Source organism: Mixophyes fleayi, chromosome 3 (assembly GCF_038048845.1).
Source record: "Mixophyes fleayi isolate aMixFle1 chromosome 3, aMixFle1.hap1, whole genome shotgun sequence".
In the NCBI taxonomy this organism is placed as follows: Eukaryota; Metazoa; Chordata; class Amphibia; order Anura; family Limnodynastidae; genus Mixophyes; species Mixophyes fleayi.
The window spans coordinates 64663115-64685863 of NC_134404.1; the positions used below are offsets into that span (position 1 = coordinate 64663115).

General features: G+C 37.5%; 1 protein-coding gene across 1 annotated transcript in view; it reads right to left on the reverse strand.

Moving 5' to 3' along the window:
• Positions 1–13327, reverse strand: part of LOC142142664 (alpha-1,4-N-acetylglucosaminyltransferase-like) — a 76856-nt gene extending 63529 nt beyond the window's left edge. Inside the window, exon 1 of the mRNA XM_075200524.1 lies at positions 13244–13327. The gene's annotated coding sequence lies outside the window, so the exon portion shown is untranslated. The remainder of the gene's footprint in view (positions 1–13243) is intronic.
• Between the last annotated feature and the right edge of the window lie 9422 nt (positions 13328–22749).

The window sequence follows — 22749 nt, forward strand, 5'->3', positions numbered from 1 at the left end:
ATCCTTTGTTTCTCCCTGAGCCACAATCACTCTTAACAAGATATCAGTCATGCTGTGTTTTGAACCAAGCACTATCATCATTTGTTTAATTCATTCATTTGTGAGCTCTATATAGAGTCCCTTTTGCGGGGAGACTATCTCTTTTCTTTTGTCTCTCGGCAAGTTGTAATCTTTAACATGGAGCTCTACGGCTTTCTGCCTTTATAATACTGACATTGTTCTTCCTCATTATCTTATTTATTCAATAGCTATTTACAAGGCTTAATTGTGGGGATAGAGATACAACAATCCTTTTTCTCTCGAAAGTACAATCAGACCTTTAATGAATGAATACTGACATTGCCTTATTTCATTACATATACTCGGAGGGAGATTTACACACTACAAACCTATTTTTTTGAATGGAAACCTTAAACGTGATTGGAATTATTTAATCACACGCTGGGTATGAGTTCAAATAATGAGCTTTAGATTCTTGTTTCCCGTTTAATAGTATCTGATAGACCAATATATGGTTATACCCTTAGTGATAGGGAACGGAGTGCACATCTAATAATATTTTTATCTCAATTTGGGGATGGCATATGGTACTATTTGCATGATACTCAGTGCTTACCAATGAGAGCTTTCTGAGGCTTTTTCAGATAGATTGCTGACTCCATACTAATTTTAGTTTAATTGTTTTTATAATCTAATCTGGTGATTAAGCTCCGATTGCCTTCTTCCCAACCTTTTCAGGTCCTGAACATTTGTTGATTACTCACTCTAGTTTAAGTGACAAGAGACTACCATCAGCCAATAGTGATATTTTCTGCCTTAACTTTGGGGATACAATTATAAAGGGACAATTTCCCTGACTTATTCAAATATCCCAAGCTGGAATTTTAGAGCAGACACTATATAATTATGACTCTTTGCTCTCCTCATTTTTAATCTAATTAATGGTAATTGCTACAGCCTTATTGTCTTTTGCAACAGTCTGATCCGAATTAAGAAAATGCAGTTTTATTTCTAATGGTAATTACTACAGCAGAATTGCCTTTTGCAACAGTCTGATCCAAATTAAGAAAATGCAGTTTTATTTCTAATGGTAATTACTACAGCCTTATTGCCTTTTGCAACAGTCTGATCCGAATTAAGAAAATGCAGTTTTATTTCTAATGGTAATTACTACAGCCTTATTGCCTTTTGCAACAGTCTGATCCGAATTAAGAAAATGCAGTTTTATTTCTAATGGTAATTACTACAGCCTTATTGCCTTTTGCAACAGTCTGATCCGAATTAAGAAAATTCAGTTTTATTTCTAATGGTAATTACTACAGCCTTATTGCCTTTTGCAACAGTCTGATCCGAATTAAGAAAATGCAGTTTTATTTCTAATGGTAATTACTACAGCCTTTTTGCCTTTTGCCACAGTCTGATCCGAATTAAGAAAATGCAGTTCTATTTCTAATGGTAATTACTACAGCCTTATTGCCTTTTGCAACAGTCTGATCCGAATTAAGAAAATGCAGTTTTATTTCTAATGGTAATTACTACAGCCTTATTGCCTTTTGCAACAATCTGATCCAAATTAAGAAAATGCAGTTTTATTTCTAATGGTAATTACTACAGCCTTATTGCCTTTTGCAACAGTCTGATCCGAATTAAGAAAATGCAGTTTTATTTCTAATGGTAATTACTACAGCCTTATTGCCTTTTGCAACAGTCTGATCCGAATTAAGAAAATGCAGTTTTATTTCTAATGGTAATTACTATAGCCTTGTTGCAAGTTGTCCTTTCACTGTTTGTTTGTTTAAACATTTTACTGCTAAGGTTTGTTGGGGGGGGTGTATTGAGGGCTTGATTGAAGTACTCTGATCACATGTGTCTGTTAAGCAGATATATTCATAGTAGAATGGCTGCAAAGCCAGTGATGGCTGCTTAGTTAGTGTGTATAGCTCTAAGTGTGTATAGATACAAGTGTGAAACCAAAAATTTAAACAGCATAATTCGGACTTAAACCGGACATCAGGCTATGAGAAGTGTCTAATCTCTGCTTCCTCTCTTTCATCAACAGGTAATTACTACAGCCTTATTGCCTTTTGCAACAGTCTGATCCGAATTAAGAAAATGCAGTTTTATTTCTAATGGTAATTACTACAGCTTTATTGCCTTTTGCAACAGTCTGATCCGAATTAAGAAAATGCAGTTTTATTTCTAATGGTAATTACTACAGCATTATTGCCTTTTGCAACAGTCTGATCCGAATTAAGAAAATGCAGTTTTATTTCTAATGGTAATTACTACAGCCTTATTGCCTTTTGCAACAGTCTGATCCGAATTAAGAAAATGCAGTTTTATTTCTAATGGTAATTACTACAGCCTTATTGCCTTTTGCAACAGTCTGATCCGAATTAAGAAAATGCAGTCTTATTTCTAATGGTAATTACTACAGCCTTATTGCCTTTTGCAACAGTCTGATCCGAATTAAGAAAATGCAGTTTTATTTCTAATGGTAATTACTACAGCCTTATTGCCTTTTGCAACAGTCTGATCCGAATTAAGAAAATGCAGTTTTATTTCTAATGGTATTTACTGCAGCCTTATTGCAAGTTGTCCTTTCACTGTTTGTTTAAAATTTTACTGCTAAGGTTTGTTGGGGGGGGTTTATTGAGGGCTTGATTGAAGTACTCTGATCACATGTGTCTGTTAAGCAGATATATTCATAGTAGAATGGCTGCAAAGCCAGTGATGGCTGATTAGTTAGTGTGTATAGCTCTAAATGTGTTTAGATACAAGTGTGAAACCAAAAATTTAAACAGCATAATACGGAGTTATACCAGAGTTAAACAGGAGGAAACAGGAGAAGATCATTCTACCTATTGACACAGCTTCACAAGGACAACAGTCAGTATTCACCTGAAATTCCATATTCAACCTCTGATGTTTTCAACTCTGGCTACAAGCTACATGCAACATGAGGACTGTTTTGGACACTGATCTCATTTTCCTCTCAAGTTTGTTCTATTTTTCAGTTTGTTTTCAATGCAAAATCCACTCTGTTTAATCAGTCTGCTGTACTACTTGCTCAACCACTCCCTACCCATGCTACAGTTATTTCAGTCCCCTATCTCACCACTGTGCTTCAATTCTATTTAAGCTTTGTCTCCCTTTACAAGTAGGAAGAAATTATACTGTCTTTCAACCAATCTCCTCTCTCATGAGTCTGCAAAATCTCAGCTACTCAATTACCTGCTCTTTATTACTCTCCATTCAACACTTCCACCCACTCCCCCACATGGCTCCCCACATCATTACTTTATACTATCCAGACATCCAGGAATACACTACATTTGCTGCAGCCTAGCACTGCACTACTTATCTGATTACACTGGACATTGCAATTAGGCAATTCCTTTAATTCCTCATTTTTGCTATTTGACTACTAGTCCCAATGCTTGCCAAAATATTTTTCTTTCTCTCTTTTTATGGCATTATCTTTAGGACTATATCATCCCTCACCCATCCTGCAACACACACGTCTGTCCACATTGCCCCTTCATTACTTCACTCACCTCTAGTGAACGCTCATGGACTCTTTTGCTATTTAAATTCAATAACTTTAACAGCCTCACCCTGCCGCCAGAAACTAAAAGAAAACACATCTTACAATCATCTTTGCTACCTTTCTTCCTCCTTGCTTCTATTAGCTGGTGATATATCACCTTATCCAGGTCCCCCTCACTTCTCCCACACACATATATCTGAACACTACAGAAATCTGGCAAACCTCAAACACATAACCTGTCTCCCCTGTCTTCCAAAGTCCTTTAGATGTGCCCTTTGGAATGCACGCTCTGTTTGTAACAAACTTACCTCCGTACATGATCTCTTCCTCTCATACAACCTCAACCTTCTAGCAATAACAGAAACATGGCTCACGCATTCAGACACTGCCTCACCTGCAGCCCTTTCACATGGTGGTCTCCATTTCACCCACACCCCCAGACCAGGAGGCAGACAAGGAGGGGGTTTGGACTACTTCTCTCTCCACAGTGCACATTCACAGTTCTACCAAGTGTCCCATCACTCACATTCACTTCTTTTGAAGTACATGCTGTTAGGATTTTTAACCCATTCTCTATGCATGTTGCTGTCATCTATCGCCCCCCTGGTCCACACCAACAATTTCTTGAACACTTCTCTGCATGGCTCCCTCACTTCTTATCTACTGATATCCCCACCATCATCATGGGTGATTTCAACATCCCTATTTCTCATCCACGTTCCAATGCTGCTTCCAAACTACTCTCTCTAACCTTCTCACTTGACCTCTCCCAGTGGATTAAATTTGCTACTCATCAGGATGGCCATTGTCTTGATCTTGTTTTCTCTAGACTATGCTCAGTTTCTAATTTCCTTAACACTCCTTTCCCCCTCTCGGATCATCACCTTATTAGCTACGCACTCACCCCCAGTTTTTTTACCCTCCCTAGTGTCAAACTCTTCCAAGCCTCCTCGTACCCGCAGGAATATCAACGCTATTGATTTTCAACAGTTTTCCACCTCTCTCCAACACCTTCTCTCACCAATTTCTACATTCTCCTCCCCTGATCGGGCAGTACCCTATTTCCACCAAACCCTAGCAACTGCCCTGGATCAACTGGCTCCATCGACACTACATACTTCGCATAGAATTCGTTGCCAACCGTGGCACACTACAGTAACACGAACTCTACAAAAACTTTCTCATAAAGCAGAACGTCACTGGCGTAAATCTTGTGCCTCTAATGATTTCATCACATATACTGATATCTACCACTCCTACAGAAATGCTCTGGACACTGCTAAACAAGCATACTACCGTTCTCTCATCTATGCTCTGGCTTCTAACCCCAAACACCTCTTTAACACATTTAACTCTCTTCTGAATCCTCCTGCCCCAAATCCTCCAACTAACATCAGTGCACAGGATCTTGTTTCCTATTTCAAGGACAAAATTGATAAGATCAGGCTTGAAATGGTATCTCCCTTGACAAGCAATCTGCTCAATTCCTTTGTAGCACCCTCTGACACTCTCTCTTCATTTGATCCTACTCTCTTCTCATCTTCCTACTCTACCTCCTGTCCTCTTGATCCCATTCCCTCACAAATGGGTATGTCCCTGTCTCCTGTGCTCATTCCCCCTCTAACTAAAATCTGTAATCTATCTCTTTCTACTGGTATTTTTCCATCTATATTCAAGCATGCAGTGATTACTCCCATTTTAAAAAAACAGAATTCTGACCCTAACTCTCTCATAAATTACCGCCCCATCTCCCAGGTCCCATGCCCCTCCAAGCTTCTCGAGAGAATTGCCTACACATGCCTCCACACTTTCTTACAGCAAACAACCTATTGGATCATTTATAAGAAAAAATCATGGGTTCTATAGTCCCGTGCCCTTTTATGGGCGAGATTTCATTTGAAACAGAGTAAGCATACATCCGAAAGGGTGCTGCAATATAAAGAAGACACGGGTGTCCGTATTGTTTGCTGATCATAATTTAGCACGGGACTATAGAACCCATGATTTTTTCTTATAAAGTTGTTTTACAATGTAATAGACATACTACACCATTATAAGTTTTATGTTGTAGGAAGGTACGTTGCATTGTTCCTGGTAAGATCTCCTAGAACAACGTTTTCAGTGCAAGAAAGTAAGCGCCATAGGTATATAACAACTTTTTTGTATAGGTGTAATCCTTGATTCACAACTGTAGTTTATTCCCCACATCAACTCTATCTAAATCATGCTACATACACCTAAAGAACATTTCCAGAATACGCACATATCTGACACAAGACACCGCAAAAACATTAATTTATGCACTGGTCATGTCCCGCATCGACTATTGCAATTCCCTCCTTAATGGTCTTCCCAAAGTCAGACTTGAACCCCTACAATCTATTTTGCACGCAGCGGCTAGACTGATTTTCCTTTCAAACCGTTATTCCTCTGCTGAACCACTCTGTCAGTCTCTACATTGGTTGCCTGTATTTCAACGAGTCCAATATAAAATTCTTCTACTAACATACAAGGCCATCAACAAAATTGCACCGACATACATTTCCTCACTTGTCTCGAAATATCTCCCTACTCGACACCTCCGTTCTGCACAAGATCTACGTCTCTCCTCCACTCTCCCATTCTCGGTTACAGGATTTTTTCCGGGCTGCACCTACTTTGTGGAATTCCCTCCTATGCACAGTAAGACTTTCCTCTAGTCTTCAAACCTTAAAGAGTTCACTGAAAACCCACCTCTTCAGACAAGGTTATGATATTCCTTAACCATCATCTTAATTTCCCCAGATTACACTATTACCATCCTCTACACTGCTAACGCAAGACAACAACCTTCTGACCAACATTGCAACACACACAGCCCAGTCAGTACTTTTACATTTGCAGTCTGGCTGGTCCATTGTGCAATATGATGTAGCACATGCCCTTGTGTTTCTAACTCCCATTGTCCTATAGATTGTAAGCTTTCGAGCAGGGTTCTCTTACCTCTCTGTCTGTATGTATAACCCAGTATTGTCTTATTAATGTTTGTTCCCAATTGTAAAGCGCTACGGAATTTGCTGGCGCTATATAAATAAATGTTGATGATGAACCGTCTAGGAGGAGTTAGGTCCACCTGGTGGTAGTCTAGTGCATGGCTCACCTGAATAGCCTCCAGATGTCTGATAATAGAGGTGATGTTGCTGTTTAATTCTCCACTCTTACAAGCAGAAAGCCAGGTATATGTTCTGAGGAGCAAAATGTTCTTTCTGTAGTCATTTTAAATATAAGAGAACTATTTTAATAATTCAGACTACTATTTTAGGCTAAATGATGGATAATCTTTCAAGTTATATTGCCATTTAATGCTGAGTATTATATATCCGTGCTATGATCTAATGAGGAATTACATATAAATTGCATCGGATATGCGTATTTATCCAGAGTTAGATAGAGTTCAATTCATCAAAAGTTTAAGCTGTCAAATCTTTATTCAAGACATCACATTTTGAATATATAATTGTGGTAACGTTTTTAAGATAGTGTGGCTGCACAAGAGTAAAACGGATGATAGATTTTAATCTCCTTCACAAGTTATAAATAGTATAAATAGTGATTCAGTCAGTTAGAGATGTCGCTTATGAATTTGTCCTTTAAAGTTAATGATTTAGATGTGTAAATTGTTTTTTTTTTAACCCAAAAAGTCACTGTGAATTATAGTTAGAACTTCTGTGATGTTTAAACATTGGTAATAAAATGTTATTATATAAGTGTTTATCAGGGGCTGTCACTCACTGCATCCACTCAATGTCACCACCAGGACATGCCCCCAAGCCTTTGTAACTTTAATGCATTAGAAATAGTTGTAACCTAACAAATAGGTTTCATTGAAGAATGTGCTATATCAATATCAATGCATCTACCCATTGCACATCTAGTAATTTATTACTTCAATTTACAATCTTCTTGGAAATATATAATAAGCACTTACATGTTGTATAATTCAGATTATGTACCAACCTAGGTACCTGTATCTACTAACTCAAATATATGTGTTTCAATGAACTCAGTGCATTGAAACAACTTTGTGGGTTTTTCATTGATAAGACTAAGGAATCAATGAATTTCCTTTCAAGTCTGAAAATATTAATGGCAACGAGGCTCCCAAAGTTTTGCTATTTTAAGTTTTTTTATTAACTATATGATAATAGTGCCGCTGTATTTATGTATTCTTTTTTTATGTAAGGAAACTGATTATTTTTCCTTTTCTACTCTCTTTTGGCCTGAATTGAAAGGAAATACAGAGTAGTAAGAGTATCACCAAGTAATTAATTGCTTTCACATGTGGACCTATCTCTCTATAAAATATAGGATTTCATGAACTATATTGTCCATGACACATGACTATCATCCATAAGTGAACTACTTAATTATTAGAGATGTTCTCTGCCCCGTGTTTTGGTTTTGTATCTGTATTAAGTTTGTGTTTTGGTTTTGGAAAAACCGCCCTTGCGTGTTTTGGTTTTGGATCTGTATTTTTTTTAAAAAAATTCCTAAAATATGGTAAAATAACATAATTTGATTCTTTTTTTTTTTTTTGTTCCTACATTATTATTATTATTATTATTATTATTATTATTATTATTAGTATTATCCTCAATAACACTAACTTCCACTTATTTTCAGTCAATTTTGAACACTTCACAGGTCACAATATTATTTTCATCCACTTTCGGGCCAAAGACTGCAGTGAGCTAGCTGGATAGTAAGAGACAGAGCAATGGCACAAATACACGGCAAATACTTATTTTTGATCGTGTATCCGATTTTCTTCACTCTCCAATGATGGTATATATGTAAAGAGAGAAGAAAAGACAATAGTGTAATCCGTATGATATTAGATGGAATAATACCAATCTGGGTATCCAACTATATACAAAATACAAGAATCAATATAAATAATATAAATAATAAAAAATACAATGAAAAAATATATAAATCGTGGTTTCAAATTGCAAGCTTTCAAAATGAACATTCCATCAGGTGCAGTCTGTAATCCTCCTATGATGTGGGAAATCTCACGCAGGGGGTATTACTTACAACAGATATTCTTTAATATTGGCACTTCAAAACCTTCTATTTCTTAATCATCTCAAACGATGTAGCAGAAGAGAAGGAAGACGGACATCTTTAGGATAAAATGTTTCTTTAATAACTATAAAACATAAATACTCCTACCGGAGCAAATTTGATAATCAGCATGTAGTAAATAGAACTCCGATCCCACAATCTCTGACACTTAGATGAAAAATATGTGAAGTCCGACGGAATCCAACCTGCAAACGGCAGCCAGCGTGGAACACAAGCCGTGGAGCTCAACACTCACAGACGTCCCTCCCGAGACGTGGATACCGGTAGATCTAAGTAAATGCAGAGATAAGCAAATCCACCGACGCGTTTCAATCCCCTATCACGGGATCTTTCTCAAGGTGAAATGCTCAACAGTTCAGACCTACTAAAAGGGTGGCCTTCCTTCCCACACAGGTAACATTTGATTTTTGTACAAGTGCGGGACTTATGAAACAACCCACCACAATGGCCACGCTTCTGCACCGGGCAGTTCATGCTGAGACTGGAGAGTGACAAGAAGACTGTCTGCTACACATGTTTCTGTGTTAGCAACGGCAGCTAGTTTTGTCACAGGAGACTGGAAAGTGATAAGAACACTGCCACCCCTCCTTTTTCTGTGTAAGTTATGGCACAGAGGAATGTCACTGGAGGCTTTTAAGAACACTGCCAACCCTATTGTTTGTTTCTGTGTGAGCAATGGCACTGAGGAGACTGCAGACTGATAAAAACACTGCCACCCCTATTGTTCTTGTTTGAGCAATGACACTGAACAATGGCATAGACACTGTAGATTGCCAAGAACACTGGCACTCCTACTGTTCCTGTATGAGCTATGGCACAGAGCAATGTCACTGCAGACTGCCAAGAACACTATCACCCCTATTGTTTCTGTTTCAGCAATGACGCTGAGCAATGTCACTGACACTGTCGACTGTCAAGAACACTGCCAGCCATTCTGTTTCTGTGTGAGCTATGGCACAGAGGGGTGATTAAAGAATAGTTTAGTAGTTAGTGCTGGGTAGGAATTATAAATTGCTGCTTTTGTGTTGTGGGCGGAGCCACCGATGCCAAAGTATTTGGGCGGTAACAAGTGTCCTCACTGAGGGCCTGAGTCAAGGAAAGTAAGGCAAAAATAGGAGTAAATGTCCTCTGGGACAAACCATGTTACAATGCTAGGGGTGCAAATTAGTTTATTATTTTACACATAAGTTAAATCATACTTGCCAATATTAACAAGTACTGCTCCAGGAGATCAGTGGGAGGTGGGCATGTTGGGGGCGGGACCAAACAGATTGCATTTTTTTGACCAATTACAGCAGGGGGTGGGGCCACTATGAACACAGAAATACAAAAGTCATACAACCCATCTGATATAGCGAATCTGTTTGCCAAATACATCACTGTCCTCTACAATCTGCAAAATGACACCAATCTGCCACAACCAACACCAACCTCAATTACTGCTTTTTTGCCCCACCTACGTCTCCCAACCCTTGATGCTAACGCCTGGCATCTCTTAACCTCCCCTGATCCCAACTGGAAGTAGAAGCAGTAATTTAGACCCTGCCGAAGGATACCTAGGCACCTAGTCCAGATGGATACATTAGCTCCTTCTATACTACATTCAGAAAGACTTTAGCTCCACTCTTTACTGCCTTGTACAATAACGTGATGAGCAGAGATAGCTTTCCATCAGAAATGCTGGAAGCACAGATCATTACGATCCCGATACCAGGTAAAGACCACTCAGACTGTAAAAATTATAGACCCATCACCTTACTCAACACAGACTTAAAGATCTTTGCTAAGTTAATAGCCACCAGGCTGAATCCATTTCTCCCTCACCTCATCCATCCGGACCAAGTAGAATTTATACCTGGTCGCCAGGCATCAGATAATACTAGGCGTATTTTAAATGTGATCGACTCTGCAGCAGAACTAGTCTTGCTGTTTTTATGTGCAGAATAAGCCTTCGATAGGCTTCATTGGCTAAATATGAAAGATGTCCTAGTTAAATTTGGCTTCCAGAGGGACATCCTTCATTCTATTCTAGCACTCTACCAAAGAACAACAGCTAGAAGATTTAGTAATGACTTTCTTTATCCCCCCTTCAGCATCTCAAATGGTACTAGACTGGGCTTGCTTCTATCCCCACTTATGTTCGCCTTGGCCATTGAACCCTTGGCTCAAACAATTAGGTCAACATCCAACTTCCCAGGGGTCACTCTTCTCAGAAAATTGTGGATGATGTGTTCTTGTTTGTCACCATCACGGAGACCTCGTTAGCGACCCACCAGCTCATACTAGATTGCTATAGTACTGCCTCCTACTATAAACTTAATATCACCAAATCGGAGGCTTTGTCCTTTAACATTCCCCTACCCACCCTTACGCTTCCTCTTTTGTATGGGTACAAAAATTCCTGCCTTACTTGGGCATTAATATTCCTGCCACCACTGCTGATCTATTTGAATCCAATTTTACCCCACTACTTGCGCACCTTACTTCATTGTGTCACGACTGATAGTGGGTGTATGACTGGTAGAAGGTACCTGCTGTTGTTGGCGCAACTCAGAGGAAGGCGCGGAGTCTAACGTGCCCCTGGTATTCACCAGGAACCCCCGCAAGGAAGTATGGACTCCGCTGCAGGGATACGCAGGTCGCGGTCCTTCCTAGAGTCCACAGCGAGATACAAGGGGTTGTCAGACAGGCCGGTTCAGCAACGTTCAGGTAGAGGAGGTACAAAGGGAAATCCAGAAGAATGGTGAGGCAAGCCGGGTCGGTAACTTTCAGGGAGTGCAGTACAAAGGCAGAATCCAGATAGGGGTGGTCAAACGGTCCGGGTCAAAAGGGTCACAAGCAGCACGAGGAATGTCAGGAACAAATACAGCAACTGGAACACACAAACGCTGGAGACAGGAAGACCTGATACTCTGGCGCTGATTAGAGGGCAGGAAGAGGTTTAAATAGTGTGGTGATCCAATCAGCATCAGCGCTGCAGCGCTGTCATACCTGCCGCCGGGAATCCTACATAGCGTCCCGTTGCCTAGCAACGGGGCGCGTCATACAGCAAGGGGTCAGATGGCAGGGGGAATCCGGAAGTGATGCGTCTGGTTGCATAGCAACCAGACGCGCGGTCAGGCAGTCAGGCGGCCGTGCGGACGGCGCCTGACACATTGACTAAGATTTGGATCAATTACGAGGTCTCCTGGCTGGGTCGTATAGCTACTTTTAAGATGATGCTTCTCCCAAAACTGATGTATCTCTTTCGCACCACACCCTAAATTGTTCCTAAAAATTATATGGATCTATTATACAAACTAATGATAACTTATGTTTGCAAACATAAACGTCCACTTATGGCATACCATTGTATGACCCTCTCAAAGCGTCAGGGAGGCCTAACACATCCCAACCCGCCCTCTACCAAGAAGCATGCCTAATGTCACACCTTAGGGACTGGTCTCACCCCTCCAACACTAAACCATGGGTGGACCTAAAACGACCCTCCTTTCTGGCCTATCCCCTAGTAGACTTGTTATGGATCCTCACTGGTGCTCGCCCAGTACCTACCTTCCAACTCCTCTTCATCTCGGATGCACTGCTGATTATGGACAACTTATAAGTCGACTAAAAAGTTTGTCACTCCCTACCTACAACTTGTCCCTCCAAGCCCTCTCTAAACTTATTCCGGAGCTTAATCTTTCTTCCTGGTGCTCCAGATATTTGGTCTCTCTTAAAGACCTATATGCTCAGGACCTTTTTCTTCCCTTTGCCCTCCTCCAGGAACATTTTGACATACCCTCTAAAGACATATTCTACACTTTGGTCAATCACCACAACTCACCAGAAAAACCATTTTCAACAGAACCATCTTACCTTATCACAGAATATACAATTAGTAGAGTATATTAAAATATACATTTAGCTCATAGCTAATATTTTCTATAGAAAATACTTGAACTATCCATGTCCATACTAAAAACATGCAAAAAGCACAATTATAGTTTACTTTGCAGAAAAAAACAGAAGATTATTTACAAAATTTGTGTACATAGACTCCCATAAATCCTCAATCAAGATATCATATTGGTTAGGGGGATGTCGTAAAGAATAGATAAAATATAACTTTTATTAACTTGATTAAAATAATAAATAAAAATAGTGAAATATAAGAGTGCTCGTGAATAAACAAAAAGTGATATTAAAATTGCTGGATGCACTTACTAATATCTCCTGAATAACTGTAGGTTTAATGCTTATTTTGATTGGACTTGATTCTATTACTAAGTTCAGTTCTTATGAAGTTATCTTTCACTTATATTTCGCAAATTATTGTCCAATCTAAGGGTTAATCTGTAAAATTGTAGCTCTCATGTCTTACATCAGACCTGTAGGTTTCGTTTAACAAACTATCATACATTTCCTTGCTTGAAAAGATACATAATCAGCTCAGAGATCTATATCTGTCTCTTGTGTATGTCCAAGCCGTGGTGGCCTGACACTTTTATGGAGCTATAAGAAAGTCAAAAAATAAAATTAAAAACAACATTGCATGCTAAGTAACAAAAGAATCACATAGTTGACCTTATATCTGTAGACGGATAATACAGGCAATGTCCATGCACCAGATAAACTAGAAAACTATTGAATCTCTACTAATTAACCATGCCTTAGGATACTGTGTAGCTCTGTCCTCTTCTTTTCTTTTTTTTTTTTTCTTCAACCATAAATGACGCATTTGAGTTGCGATTAGGCACTCTCCCTTAAAAGGGTAGCTCATTGCTAGCAACACTTCCCTTCGGGGAGTTATGGGGTACTGTCTGTGCAGGTGGGTAATACATAATGAGCCAAACAAGGGACAGTGGGCTCCACGGCCTAGACGTGTCAGAGGTCGACATAATTTGGTAGAGAAAGGTATTGGATCAACCGCTAGGCGACCTGTCGACTTAAAGCAAGTATTTAGCTTTTATTAAAAAATGAAGCTCGTGAGAAAATGATTTAAAAAACATTTAAAAATTGCAATTCAGAATAGGTACGGACAAAATGTACACACCAATATAATATACTCTCTGTTAATGTATTTAGTCTACAACAAACTCTGTGTGCATGTGCGTTACAAACTTGAATATTCTACATTTTGGTCAATCACAAAAACTCACCAGAAAAAACATTTTCAACAGAACCATCTTACCTTATCACAGAATATACATTTAGTAGAGTATATTAAAATATACATTTATCACATAGCTAATATTTTCTATAGAAAATACTTGAACTTTCTATGTCCATACTAAAAACATGCAAAAAGCACAATTTTTGTTTACTTGTCGTAAATTGCATAAAAAAACCCAGAAGATTATTTACAAAATTGGTGAACATAGACTCCCATAAATCCTCAATCAAGATATCTTATTTGTTAGGGGGATGTCATAAAGAATAGATAAAATATAACTTTTATTAACTTGATTGAAATAATAAATAAAAATAGTGAAATATAAGAGTGCTCGGGAATAAGCAAAAAGTGATATTAAAATCGCTGGATGTACTTACTAATATCTCCTGAATTACTGTAGGTTTAATGCTTATTTTGATTGGACTTGATTCTACTACTAAGTTCAGTTCTTATGAAGTTATCTTTCACTTATATTATGCAAATTATTGTCCAATCTAAGGGTTAATCTGTAAAATTGTAGCTCTCCTGTAGTTCCCTCTAGGTTATGTTTATCAAACTATCCAACATTTCCTTGCTTGAAAAGATACATAATCAGCTCAGAGATCTATATCTGTCTCTTGTGTGTGTCCAAGCCGTGGTGGCCTGACACTTTTATGGAGCTATAAGAAAGTCAAAAAATAAAATTAAAAACAACATTGCATGAATCACATAGTTTACCTTATATCTGTAGACGGATAATACAGGCAATGTCCATGCACCAGATAAACTAGACAACTAATGCATCTCTACTAAAGAACAATGCCTTATGCCACTGTGTAGCTCTGTTCTCACCCTACAGGTTTTTCTGGTGCTTATTAATTTGTCAAGCACTATTTATTACACAATATTGCAAATGTAACTGTCCCATTAATTTTACTTTACATATTCTTTTCTTGACAAAATATATGGAAAATATGATCAGACACTTTTTTGCTGCATTATTTTTCTTTATTATTTATTGTAATGCTTTAAAATCAGAAACATACTACATATATCAGTTTCACTGTAATGTATATACACAGATCAACATTCATAACAGCAATCCCAGGTACACAGTTCCTCATAGCTACTACACTAATTACATGAAACATGATTATAATGTGGTAATTTTGTGTATAATCTGTTGTCAATAATTTCTTTATCAATAGTGAGTTCTGATGTCACTGCTTCCAATCCATGAGTTCTGATGTCATAACTTCAGTGTTCATTAGGAAATCTTGTATATTTTAAAGAACAAATCACATCTACTATAAATTGTTGCAAATATAAAAAGTACCAACAGAGAATCATGACCTTTAAATGGTTATGGAACCCTTTGTTGGCTTAAACTTATATAATTTAAAGTAGGTGTATATTGCTACATATATCAATTAATAAAGGCAGTGTAAGCATTTTCTCTGTGCATCCCATTTGCCTTCATTTAATCAATACTATATTATTGTGTCCTGCATGTTACTATAATTAATTAAGGTAATAAATCTGCACAGACATGTTATTCCTATTATTATTAATATCATTAAAGTAAGGAGAGGGCCTGACATTTTTGCCAGCATGTGGATGAAATTTACTCTCTCTCTTTCTCCCCACCTAATCTCCCCTGTGCGTTACCGTATCTAGATATTTTAGTGCCCTGGGCGAGACATCTTCGTGGGAGTGACATTTGTCGAGTGGGTGTGGCCATCCTACTGTGGGGGTGTGGCTAGCACTTTTCCTACTATGTGTCTCACTGACATTAATGAAAGCTGTAAAGAAGAGCAACTATGGTGAAAAAAATTGTATCTATAAGAAAACCCATACACACTACACTATATATATATATATATATATATATATATATATATATATATATATACACACAACGTATGTCTATTAAATAACGAGACTGATTAAATAACTCACCTTTATTTATTGGTATTACAAATTTAATGTTTGTCTCCTTCAATATACTCCCTATTTGCACTAATACATCGCTTTAGTCTTGTTTTCCACTGATCAAAGGCATGAAGCAAATCAATTTCTGTCACTCGTTTCAACATATCTGTCGTTTTCTTCTTTACAGCATCAACCGACTCAAAATGTGTCCCTTTTAAGCACTGAATTAACTTTTGGCAAAAGATAAAAATCGCAAGGTGCTAAATAAGGTGAATATGGAGGATTTTCAAGTATAGCAATGTGTCTGTCGGTCAAAAAATGCTTCACAGAAAGTGCTATGTGAGCAGGCGCATTGTCCTGGTGAAGAAAGAAACCATCTTTCCACAGTTGCAGCCATTTCTTTCTGACTCTTTCTCTCAGCTTTTTCAAAACTTCCTTATAATAATGCTGATGAAGTGTTGTGCCTTCTGGAACCCATTCTTCCAAAACTACACCCTTGATATCGAAAAAAACAATGAGCATTGCTTTGAATTTAGACTTGCTTTGACAAGCTTTTTTCATTATTGTTGATGACGGTGTTTTCCATGCATTGACTGTCTTTTCGTTTCAGGATCGTACTGGAAGATCCAGGTCTCATCAGAAGTGATTACGTTATGGAACAAGTTTGGATCTGTGTCAAGTTACTGCAGAATGTCAACACAGCATTCCTTGCGACTTTCTTTTTGCTCTGGTGTGAGAACCCCTGGGACCATCTTTGCACAAACTTTCGTCATGTTAAGATCCTCACGCAAAATTTTCCATACAATGTCTTAATGTTCACGGATTCAGCTATCATTCGAACACTGTTTTCGAACAATCTGACTGATTTTTTTCTATATTTTCTTCAGTTTTTGAAGTGCAAGGTCGTCCAGGGCATTCATCATCTTCAACGCTCTCACTTCCCTAGCTAAATCTTTTGTGTCACTCAAACACACGAGACAGGCAGTCATTCCCATAGGCCGTAGTAAGCATTTGAAAGCATTCTGTTGGTGTTTTGTGCAATTTTGCTAAAAATTTCAAATTGCCACTTTATTCAACTATTAAACTTAGCAATTTTTCGGCACTTTACAGAAAGCACAACCAAACTGATTGGCGACTCACAATCAACTGAACGCCATAGAGTGTTGCAGCTGGTCATGCAGGTTCAGATAGGTTCAAAGTCACTATGTATGCAGTTATAACCGGTTCTGAATGCTTTCTTTACTAGGTGGAATCACAGTCTCGTTATTTAATAGACATACCTCGTATATATATATATATATATATATATATATATATATATATATATATATATACATATATATATATATATATATATATATACACATGTGTGTATATATATATATATATATATATATATATATATATATATATATATCTAATACATAAATGCTTAGTGGCGTCTGTGTGTTGAAAAAAAAAACCAAGTTGCAGCGCCACCTGCTGGGCAGAGTTATACACTGACCTACTAAATTCTTAGTGTGTGTGGGAAAAAAAATTCAAAAAGGGCTGAAATTTGGTAGGGCTCAAACTCATTTTCGTGAGGTAATTTTACCTTATGAACACACATGTGTAGAGGCGTGCGTTAGTGTGTGTGTGTGTGTGTGTGTGTGTGTGTGTGTGTGTGTGGAAAAAACTATTTTCTCAGAAAGGGCTCATCCAATTGACCTGAAATTTGGTATACTGACATTATTTGACAAAAAAATTAGAATAGTCAAGTCAGTTAACTTCCATCATCCCCCCTTCCCCCCGTGGGAGGGGTAGTAAAGGCTAAATTTATGAGTTGAGGGGTCAAACTCATTTTCGTGAGGTAATTTTACCTCATGAACACACATTAAAAAGGGCGCTTGCGTCGGGAAGTAACGATCTTCCCCTGAGGAGGCCTGGGCTAGGCCCAAATGCATGACAAGAACCTTTTTAAGACCTTAAGTATCTTGATTTGACTAGAATGCATGAGTATCATGCACGGGTTAACTTGTGTATATATATATATATATATCTATATATATATATATATATTGCAACAGAAGACAGGCAGGGCGCCTCATAGTGTAAAGTCAGATATAAAAACTTGGATGTAGAGATGTATTAACATGCGTACCGTGAGGTTAAGTAAGGAGATCTTGCCATATACTGGGTCATCCTCAATGGCTGTGCCTCTGGACCTCAGCTCAATAAAAAGATAATGCAGAAAAAAGCAGACATAGTGTAGTATTGTATGTATGATAGATCACACCACGTGTAAAAATGATGACAACACCGTTTACCAGTATCACAGCCATTTATAGTGAGAAAGGTGTTTATAGCCCAGATGTAAAGCCCGTTAACATAGGACAACAAAAAACATATATGCAATCTGCGTACCAGACGTCTCTGAACGAAACAGCACTTCTCAAATAGCACTTCTCAGATGATAAACCAGAAGTTTCCTTGTTTAGACATGTGTTCCACAACCAATCATTCTCCCAAATGGCGGCAAAATAGAATTGGAGAGAATGCGATGTAATATACAAATGGATTTAATAAACAAAGTAATAAGAGAATTTACATCAGGTATTGGAAATAGCATAAAAGAACAACCAAGCTCGACGCGTTTCGTCTGTGTTAATCCAGACTTCCTCAGGAGCAATTAACCGATCATGCATACCGCATCATCCTCCGGTTATTTATGGACCGGCTCCACCATATTGGCGCCTGTGCACAAACCACCCTTTAGTGCGCAGGCGCGAAAGACACGACCAACTTTATTGAGGCTCGCAGAATGTGAGCAATCTGCATTATAAAGCGTTTGTGTCCTTGACTTACCAATAATTACTTTGGACACTTTAACACATTGGGTTACAGAACAAGTACTCAGTGAAAAATATACAAAATTACTCTGCATAAAAATATATATATATTGTAACCGGATCCATACCATTAATGCTTGTTTATACAAAAAATGCAACATGTAAAGTGCATAGCATAAAGTGGCAAAAACAAATTCATATGACCTCAAAAAATATATGTATATATACATGAGGAAAACCCCACTTATACATGATATTTACTGTAAACAAATACTCATCTTTACATTACCATAATAATTATCATACTATAAAGTGCATATGTGCAAGGTGACATAATAAACCACTGTGAACCAGTCCTATATAACATAAAACATCCTACAAACATGTATACAATAAATAAACTAAGATGTAAGACCTGAAAAAAATTGTAAAAACTATTGTAAAATTAGTATAAAAAGTATATTATAAAAAAGTAGTTCTCATTTAAACCCATAGGAGTCATAGATCCTACCTCAAAAATCCAGAACATTTCCTGTTGAGAAAGTCTCCTTTGTAAATTGCCCCCCCCCCTGGACCTAGCTTAACGTGTTCCATTCATTAATTCTATTGGTAGCATCCTCTAATAATTTAATGGGATACCCTCTCTCTTTAAATTTCTCTGCATATACAGTTAATTGTTCCTTGAAATCAGTTTCCTGGCTACAGTTTCTTTTAATTTGGTTGAACTGAGAGTAGGGTATGTTATTCTTCCACCTTTTTGTGATGACAGCTTTTGTAGTGTAGGTAGCTGTTTGTATAAACTTGCTTCATAAATTTTTTGTTAATACTTTATTATTCTCAGATGTTAAAATAAGGTCCAGGTATTCAACCTGTACACTACTAATCGTTGCCGTAAATTTTAAATTATACTCGTTGTCACCGATAAAGTCTAAGAATTCCTGTAATTCTTGAAGGCTGCCGTTCCAGACTAATAATATGTCATCTATATACCGTTTATATAATTTTATTTTATCTGAATATACATTATATTGATATATACATTTGTTCTCCCAACTACCTATATGCAGGTTGGCAAAGCTGGGCGCGAAGGTTGTGCCCATAGCTGTACCGCAAATTTGAAGGAAAAATGATTCCAAAAAGCAGAAGTGATTATGGGAAAGTATGAATTGTATTGAGTCACAGATGAAATTCTTATATTCATCTGAAATTGATGAGTCCCTCTCTAAGAACTCCCTATATGAGCTAATACCTTTTGTATGTTGATTAGATGTATAGAGAGATTGGACATCTATAGTGACCCAGTAGAAACTGTCCTCACATATAAAATTTTGTAGGATCTGTAAGATGCTACTGGTATCTTTTAGATAAGAATCCAAAGATGTCACATGTTTGCTAAGAAAAAATCCACATATTTAGATAAGTTGGATGTTAGGGAATCAATCACTGCGATTATTGGTCTCCCTGGTGGTTTCCTCAAATAATCTTTGTGCATTTTAGGGAGATAATAAAAAATAGGGATAATAGGGCATGAAGTATAAAGAAACTGAAATTCTTCTTTAGTTAGAATATTATCGTGAAGTCCTTTGGATAAAAGCTCACACAAACTTGAAATATATTCTTGGGTGGGGTCCGCCTCCAACTGAAAATAAGAGGAACTATTCCCCAAAAGGCGATTCGCCTAATCAATGTAATCTGAGTGATTTAAAATCACTATACCCCCCCTTTATCAGCTTGTTTGATTACAATATCCTTATTAGACTCTAGTTACTTTAAAGCTGATTTTTCATGACAGGTTAAAATCTCAAAAGATTTACCCTTATTATCTGAATAACATAACTCCTGTATAACCAGATCTTGGAAAATATCCAAATAGTTACTTTTAAATTCCAGTGGTTAAAACTTCGATGTAATTTTAAAACCTGTTTTGGATAATAACTCATAGTTATTAATACATGTCATATCATTCCTAGCAAATTGCCTCTTCAAGGTTAGCTTACGGACATATTTATGTATGTCTATATATACTTGGAATTTTTTAAGATGTTTAGTGGGGGCAAACGATAGCCCCTTATCAAGTACAGAAATTTTTGGTTTAGATAATGTGTGATCCGATAAATTGAAAATGCCTTTAATTCTCAATGCTTCATTAGCGTTTAAAGAAACCTTGTTTTGTGTAATTTGGATTCCCCCTAATTTTCCTCGTCGTCTATGTATCTTCTTTTTAGAGGCGAGGCTACTCTTATATTTTCTTTGAAATGGTGTTTGCGGTGTAACAATCTCTCTCTGTTTGAGGGGCTCGGGGAAAAAAATCATCAGTGTCACTATCGGACACAGATAGAGTTGAAAATCTTTTCCTTAATATAGGTTCAAAATGTACCTGTTTGTTCAATTTTGGGCTAGATTGTGTAAAGTCTTTTCTTATAGAGACTTTTCTCCATTTGTTACCCATATTGGAAATCACCCCTGGATGTTACTCACGTATAGATTTATAGTTATTCCTATTTCTAACCCAATTTTTTTACATTAGCTTGTTGATAATCTTTTTTTATCTCTATGGAATTTACGTTCTTTAATTTGGATGATATATTTTTCTATTCTATCCAATTTTTTATTTAATACTGCCTCATTTGCTTTGAGATCCTCATGATCTTGAAAGGGTTGTAGAAGTGTTTCTTTACCCTCTAGCTCTTTCTCGACATCTTTAAAGATTTTTGTCTTTTCAAGTACAATTAATTTAATCAATTTGAGTGAGCAGTCATTAAGTATACTGTGACATTCTTTAATAAAAGTGTGATTATCATGTCCGAAGCTGGGTGTTTTAGTTATTCTGAGACCCCTAGGGATTCTGTTAACATCTAAATAAGTTTCAAGACATTTGATATCCCACCAAGCTTTTGTCTCTTTTATCAGTAACTTCTCAACATCCCAGAATAACTGATCAAGTTCATTATTTTGATCAGTTTTCACTACATTATCAAATATTTTTTGACAAAACTTATTCCTTGAGTTAATTCTGTTAGCTGATTTCCACATTATCAAAATACCTTCAATCAGGGAGTACAAAGCAGCCTATATAAAAAAAAACAAAAGTCTATAATACAGAGATAAAGATATCCTGGTGCTATATACCACCTCAAATGAGGAAATATAACATTAGTGTATGACATACACATAAAAAAGTCCAAGTTATGAAAAGGTCCAAATCACTTTCGCTCATGTAAGATCGGCAGCCCACAAAGGCCTGGAACCAGATGGTCAATCCGGGAAAGAGATGGTAGTCACTGCAACAGAAGACAGGCAGGGCGCCTCATAGTGTAAAATCAGATATAAAAACTTGGAGATGTATTAACATGCGTATCGTGAGGTTAAGTAAGAAGATCTTGTCATATACTGGGTCATCCTCAATGGCTGTGCTTCTGGACCTCAGCTCAATAAAAAGATAATGCAGAAAAAAGCAGACATAGTGTAGTATTGTATGTATGATAGATCACACCACGTGGAAAAATGATGACAACACCATTTACCAGTATCACAGCCACTTATAGTGAGAAAGGTGTTTATAGCCCAGATGTAAAGCCCGTTCACATAGGACAACAAAAAACATATATGCAATCTGCGTACCAGACATCGCTGAACGAAACAGCACTTCTCAAATAGCACTTCTCAGATGATAAACCAGAAGATTCCTTGTTTAGACATGTGTTCCACAACCAATCATTCTCCCAAATGGCAGCAAAATAGAATTGGAGAGACTGCGATGTAATATACAAATGGATTTAATAAACAAAGTAATAAGAGAATTTACATCAGGTATAGGAAACTGCATAAAAGAACAACCAAGCTCGCCGCGTTTCGTCTGGGTTAATCCAGACTTACTCAGGAGCAATTAACCGATCAAGCATACCGCATGATCCTTCGGTTATTTATGGACCAGAACCGCCATATTGGCGCATGCGCACAAACCGTCCTTTAGTGCTCAGGCTCGAAAGCCGCGACCAACTTTATTGAGGCTCACAGAATGCATTATAAAGCGTTATGCGGTATGCAAGAGCCCAGTGCTCAGTATCGGGCCTTTTCCTCTTGGAAGGGCTGAAATAATGAATGTGTTCCCACACATGGCTAATAGCACTGCTCCCTCCTGGTATTCCTGCATAGTGGGTACCAGGGTAAATAAGTAC